Below are 7022 nucleotides of genomic sequence, written 5' to 3'. Positions count from 1 at the left end.
ATAGGAAATGCAGAAGTCAAAGAACTTATATATATGACCCATGGACATGAACTAAGGTGGGGGAATGATGGTGGCAGGGGAGGTACAGGGCGGAGGGGAATAAAGGGGAGAAAGAAATGGAACAACTGTAATAGAATAATCAATAAAATATATTTAAAAAAGGAATACTCACCATTGGAACCCAGCCACCATGTTGTTAGGAAGCTCAGGCAACACGGAGAAGCCGCATGTAGGTATTTTGGCAAATAGTCCTGGCTAAGGTCCTAACTAACAACCAGCAGCAATTCCCAAGCCTTCCAATGATTCTAGCTCCCTGCCTCCAGCCACCCCAGGTTACCTAGTGGAGCAGAGATAAGCTGACCCTGCTAAGTCCTGCCCAAATTGTAGACTTATAAGCAAAGTAAACATTGTTGTACTAAGATGGTAAGTCTCAGGGTGCTGTGTAACATAGCAATAAAACCAAAACACTCAGCCTGTATAGCTAGTCTACGGTAGATCCAGGGTTCAAACTGAAGTCGGTATGACTTTATTCCACTGCAGCCTGGTTCCATGGCCCTGGATCCTTGTTCTCCTAAGCCTTACTTGTCAAGGAACTCCTCCAGCATGGTTTTCTTTCAACCTGGGACCCAAAGTCATTCTACCTCTGCTTGGTGTAGGTATGCTCAATGCTAGTCAGCCTCTAGTTAACGTATAATATACAGAAACCTGAACATCAGCATACACACTGCAGATAGAGATCTGCCTTGCAGACTCAGGAAACTTTCCACATTAGATTGTGACTTTCATTAATGTTTCCTAAGGGCATCATAAGAAGTATTGTGTAGTGGTAAGTACATAGTTGCTGAAACCTGAATATCTGGGTTCAAATCTCACCTATTCCATTTACCAACTCTTTGACCTCAAGCAGTTTAACTTCTGTGTATCCTGGTTTTCCCACCTATAAAATGGGGCTAACACAGTCCCTTCCTCATAGAGTTGCTACAATGGATTGATGAATTAGGATATTAAATCTTTAGATCAGTGCTCGGCATATTGGCTCTCAGTAAGCATAACTTATTTATGGGTCACCCATAATTTAGAACTGTATTTCACCGCACACTTTTTTTCTGCTCAGGTTATTGGACAGGAAAAAAAATGGTTAATTGTTCTCCCGGTCTGTTTTTCTCTGTGGTTTTGTGCCACACGCTTTTGTTTTATGTGGAAGGTAGGGCGAATGCTGCAGGGCATGCACTTCCCGGGGGTGGGGGGGAGCCTCCCTTTCAGGCGGGGTAAAGACTTTGGCATCCAAAGTTCAGCCATGCCCTTATCTGAGCTATATCAGCTGATCTGCCAAGTGAGAGCTTTCGGTTTCGTTGTTAATTGTCTGTAGTGTATGTGAATAGATGTGTGAACTGAAATGTATTTTGGAAGACACTTGAGAAAATCAAGTATCTCTCCGTAAGGACTCCGGGGAGCCAATGGACAGACAGCAGAAGAGATCAGGGAAATCTTTCTGCCTTAACACAGACAATAGAGAAACACAGACAACAGGACAGGACAGGGTGGTTGCTAACACAGCACCAACGACCACACGCAGGACAGAATTCAGAGGTACTTTAGTCCAATCTCCTCCCTTACAGATGACGTCCCAGGGATAACACACTGCCCTATGGTGGCACCACCCGCGTGGACTTTAAACACCTGGTGTCTTGAACATCTCTGTCTTGGACCAAAAAGGACATTTGACTTTCGGGTCTATTAATGCACTTACACTGTTCTAATACAATGACTTGGATTTTCCATCTTCATAATTAACTTTCTGTTCTGTTTCTTTTGCTTGAAGAAAAACTGAGGTAGACAGGTAGCTGCAACAAAGTGATGTATATTTAGAAGTGCCATTTGCTGAAACTAGCCAAGTGTCAGATATTGTAGGAAACATGCAATTATCCAGTCACAGCTGAGGAGCGCTGTTGGTGTGATGGCTAAATTAGTTTTATGATATTATTTCTGGCTTCAGTTCAAGTGAGTCTAGGGACCCCAGGAGGCACACAAACTCTCTGCCATCTCTGTGTTTTCAGGACCTATCCGTACTACACGGGAACAAATGTGATGTTAACACAAAATATAAATTGAAAAGCTTCCCTTGGCCCTTCGTGTACCCCCTGGCTTTTTATAACACTTACCTGATTTCTGCCACTTGTCTGTCACGCTCCTGACGTCTTGGCTGTCTCAGTGCACTGTTTAGATGCTTAATGCCTCCTCCGTGGAAGCCCATTCCCTTGGAGCTATTGTTAATGAGGTCCCAAGAAGTACTCCACTTTTGTGGCACAATTTCAGTTTCCCAGAGAGATGGATGATATGAAACAGGAGAAAGGGCCCCCTCAAGTCAGCTTGGAGAACAGGACCACCAGGAGCCCCGAGTGGAATTCAATCAGGTGGCGCTACGGAGTAGGACAGCGGGAGTGATCCCTTTGACAGGAAAACAAATTGAAAGGAAAGAAAATCAGAAGACAAATGCCAGTTTTCAAAACGGGGCCTGGGAATAGAGGGCACTGCTTTTGATCAAATCAAGGCTCCACACCGCAATGGTTTTCTAATATTCCAGGGGAGATTTCCATCTGACGTTGGACAGGGTCTTGATTAAGGTGTCTCCTGAGGAAGGAAAATTTCCTTTGTAGCTTTTGGGTGCCGTGATTAATCTCAGTTCTGATAATGGCTCCCATCTGGGTAGTTAAAGAAAATGCATAGATAGCTGGTGATTATACCTCCCTTCTTTTATCAGCTTGCATTTAATGACAGTTCTTTGCAGATAAAAAGCTGGGAACAGAATTCCCCCACATGCACGTTCACACACACATGTGCACACACATGCACAGAAATCTGAGAACTGAAGGAGTTTTAGATGAAGGTGTCCTTGTTATTTTCTTAAAAGTAAAAATTGCACTGTCTGAGAGGTACATCTAGGGCTCTTTGAACCATTTTGCCTCTGCCTCGGTGTGCTGTGTGTTTTTAAGCAGAGAGACTTCAGGCAACTGCAGGGAAAGGAAAATCTAGCACACACTTTCAGGTTTTAGCCAGTGAAGTTCTTCTCTGTGGGCAGTTCCAAAGCCAGTGATTTGCCATTTGATTCACGTACAGCCTAATGACTAGGAGATGTAGACAACCTGGTATAAATCCCGGCTGCTCCCTTTACTGAGCACAGGACCTCGGGCATTTTCATTAACATTTCTGAGATTCAGTTTCCTCACCTAAAAAGTGGAGATACTTAATGTTGTTGCTACAGTGCAGTACAGACTAATCAAATAATGTGTATAACTGTGCGTCATACTGTTTGCCAAGTAATAAATGCTCCAATATTGGTACCAACTTTTTACAACAACAGCCTGAACTATTGGCTATGGTGGCACATATGAGAGAGCAGTTTTGGAGCTAAAATCTGAGATTATGCACTACAAGCAAGAAAAAGTCATTAAAGAATGAGCTTCACCCAAAGCGAGCTGATTTGAACTGTAAGGCTTTGTTCTTACAGAACAGCATTTCATAAGTGGGCTCACATTAAATACTTTTACACACTAATACACAACGTGACTTGTATTAGACAACTTATCTCTCCAAAGGGCCTGTAAAGGGAGGGTGCACAGTGGGTGGAGTGGGCACTGTGGTTTCTCTATTGTAACTGAGGGCCTGAGAGAAGGTGTCTCCTGCACGTGGCTCTCAGTCCTGAAGTGCAGTCCTGTGTACCACAGCGGTTATAGCTGCCTGCTCCGCTGGGGGACGGGGTGGGGCTTGTGACAGTGGGGAGGGAGAGACTATGCTCTGAGATAAAAGTCTCTGGGATTGGGACATAACATTTGGGCTTGGCTCTCAGTCCTTTGATTCTGGTAATTAGGTTGTTCCTATGATCATGCCCTACGGACATAACACACTATAAACGAGGAGCGTATTTAACCACGATGTTGCTCTTTGACATTTTATTTATTCGTCACTCATTCATTCACCTAATGAGCACCCTCTTGTGCCAGGACCAGCATTTCCCATCTCTGTACAAAGTGTGCACCCCTTGCCCTTATGTCCTACATCCTAGTGAATGACACAGCCATGTGTTTAGCCACCGGAGCCAGGTACTCTGGTGCATCATCGACGCCCCACTTTCCCTGAATTTCCATTCCCAAAGAAAACATCTTATTCTCTCTTTCTTCGTATTTCTTGACTCACTTCTCTCCTCTCCTCTAGGAAACATTAATGAAAGTCACAATCTAATGTGGAAAGTTTCCTGAGTCTGCAAGGCAGATCTCTATCTGCAGTGTGTATGCTGGCTTGTCTCCACTGCTGCTGACTTGTCCCTTGTTTAGCCTTCTGAGGAGGCCCTTCTACTTGCTTCCGAATGTAGAATGTAATCCAGAAAACCCTTCAAGGACTTCTCCCAGAGTGATGGCCAAATCCTTGTGCGACCTGAAAGGCCTTTCCCAATCTGACCCTTCCCTACCGCATCCCCGGCCACGCCCGCCTGTCTCGATGCTTCAGGAGCACCGGCTTGTCGGCCAGCACTGCACTTGCCTTCCTGCTTCCGAACCTCCGCTATATCTTCACTTGCTCTGTCTTTCCTCTGACCTGACAGCCTGGAAAATGCCCGTGTATCCTTCTAGATTCCTCTTAGATACCCCCTTCTCTGAAATCATTTTTTTTTCCTTTATCACATCTATGCAATTCTGATTATGTTCCCCATAATTGCCCTTCTCTGAATATTCCTCCAGTGTTGAACTAAGCACATCGGACTGTAATTGCACTTAAGTCTCTCTTCCACATTAGAAAGACAATCCTCGTCCTCCCAAGGTCAACAACCGTGTCTTCAGTGCTTCAGTAAGATTTATCGAGTTACTTAGAGAGACCTGTCTATTTAAGGGGGCTGCCTTTTAGGACAAGTGTCATGAAGATATTATTCCCTTTGCAAGTTGCTGTGCTTCCCAGATTGCTCTTGGATGAGATATGTATATGTCACAAAGGTTTTCTGGCTGTAGGTAATGAGGATGCTGGCTTGGGTGTCATTCCATCTTACCTGAGTCAAACGGTGCCTGCTGCAGAGTCAAAGAAATGTCTAAGGCTCCTAATTATAGTATGGGAAGAGGTTCAGAGTCCAGAAACCAGATCCTAAAGGGCAACCAACCAGAAAGCAGGAAACAAGTGCAATAGGAAGATGAAGCCCAGGGGACGGGTGGGAGCAGTGAGCGAGAGCAGCAAGGAGAAAGGAGCAGTGGTGAAATGCGAACAGGGGGCCCACCTAAAAACAGACAGAGGTTTATTGCAATGGACACTTCACTGCAGCTTTGAGACAGCAGCAAGGTCAGCTTTGAAATCTGATCGGTACGTCTTCTACTCCCTTCCCATCTTCCTTTTTCCCTCCCGTGGATAGGGACTTCATCATTCTGTCAATTCATCTTTTTTCTCCTTTTATTTTTTAGAGTGGTTTTAAGTTCACAGCAAAATCGAGCAAAAGGTACAGAGATTTCTCGAATACCCCCTGACTCACACGTGCAGAGTCTCCCCGACTATCAAGATCCTTCACCAGAGGGGTGCACTTGTTACACCGGATGAGCCTACATTGCCACATGATCATCACCGAAGTCCATAGTTTACTTAACATTCACCTGTAATGTTGTACATCCCATGGGTTTGGACACATGTGTAGTGGCGTGTAGCCATCATTATGGAATCACACAGAGCATCTCACTGCCCTGCAAGCCCTCAGTGCTCTGTCTATTCCTCCCTTCCCTCAACTTCTGGAAACCACTGATCTTTTTACAGTCTCCATAGTTTTGTCTTTTCCAGAATGTCATATAATTAGAAACATATAGAGTGTAGGCATTTCAAATTAGCATTTTTCACTTAGTAACATGCATTTAAGTTTTGTCTTTTTGTGGCTTGGTAGCTCTTTTTTTTTTTTAAGTACTGAATCATTTTCCACTATCTGGATGTACTTATTCATTCATTCACCTACTGAAGGACATCTTTGTTGCTTCCAAGTTTTGGCAATTATGAGCAAAACTGGTATGAGCATCTGTGTGCAGGTTTTGTGTGTAGGCATAAGTTTTCAGCTCATTTGGGTAAAATCCAAGGAGGATGATTGCTGGATTGTATGGTAAAAATATGTTTAATTTTGTAAGAAACTGCCAATCTACCTTTCAAAGTGTCTGCACCATTTTGCATTCCCACCAGCAATGGATGAGAGTTCCTGCTGCTCTGTATCCTCACCAGCATTTGGTGCTGTCAGTGTTCTGGATTTGGGTGCACAGCGGTATCACATTATTATTTTTTATTCCAGAGTTCCGCTTTTTACTGAGTGTGTTACCAAAGAGGTTTAGTCAACAAGGTCAAAGCCCATGTTATCACCAGACTCCTCAGATTCTTCTTTCTTTGCTTCCACTTTCTCCTGCTCAGCTGGGGCAGCAGTGATGGAGGGGACAGCACCGACTGCTGGAGTAGGGCCACCAGCCCCTGCACTGCGGATGAGGCTCCCCATGTTAATGTTGGCAAGAGCCTTCGAAAACAAGCATGGACAGAAATGCTCAGCATTTACACCAGCTCCTTTAATGAAGGCACTGTTTTTATCTCTGTTGCGGAGGATGAGGGCGGAATAGATGAAAGCAAGAGGAGACAGTGGCCACAAAGTGGACGAGTGCTGGGCGAGTACTGCCGGTGGGGTGCTAGTTGCTGCATAAAGTGAGGGCCTCATCCCAGGTGGCCTTAGCTTTCCATCACCAAGCACCTTACTGGCAGCTGGGGAAGCTCATTGTTAGTTTAACTTACGGGTCCCTGGTAACACACGCTTTGGGACGTCTTTTCATATGCTTGTTTGCCATCTATACGTCTTTGGTGAAGCGTCTCTTCAGGGTCTGTGCCTATTTTTTAATCACGTTGTTTGTTTCCTTATTGTTGAGTTTTAAAAGTTCTTTATAAATTCTGGTTAACATACTTTACCAGATGTATTTTTTGCAAATATTTCCTGCCAACATGTGGCTAGTTTTTTTATTCTCTTGACAGTGTCT

General features: G+C 44.3%; 1 pseudogene; it reads right to left on the bottom strand.

The window, feature by feature from the left end:
* Positions 1–6334: 6334 nt before the first annotated feature.
* LOC112311048 (large ribosomal subunit protein P1 pseudogene) lies at positions 6335–6709 on the bottom strand (annotated as a pseudogene).
* Positions 6710–7022: the final 313 nt, after the last annotated feature.

This window comes from Desmodus rotundus, chromosome 7 (genome assembly GCF_022682495.2).
Source record: "Desmodus rotundus isolate HL8 chromosome 7, HLdesRot8A.1, whole genome shotgun sequence".
NCBI lineage: Eukaryota > Metazoa > Chordata > Mammalia > Chiroptera > Phyllostomidae > Desmodus > Desmodus rotundus.
Note: the sequence above shows the minus strand (reverse complement) of the source record. Positions and strands in the feature narration are given on the sequence as shown.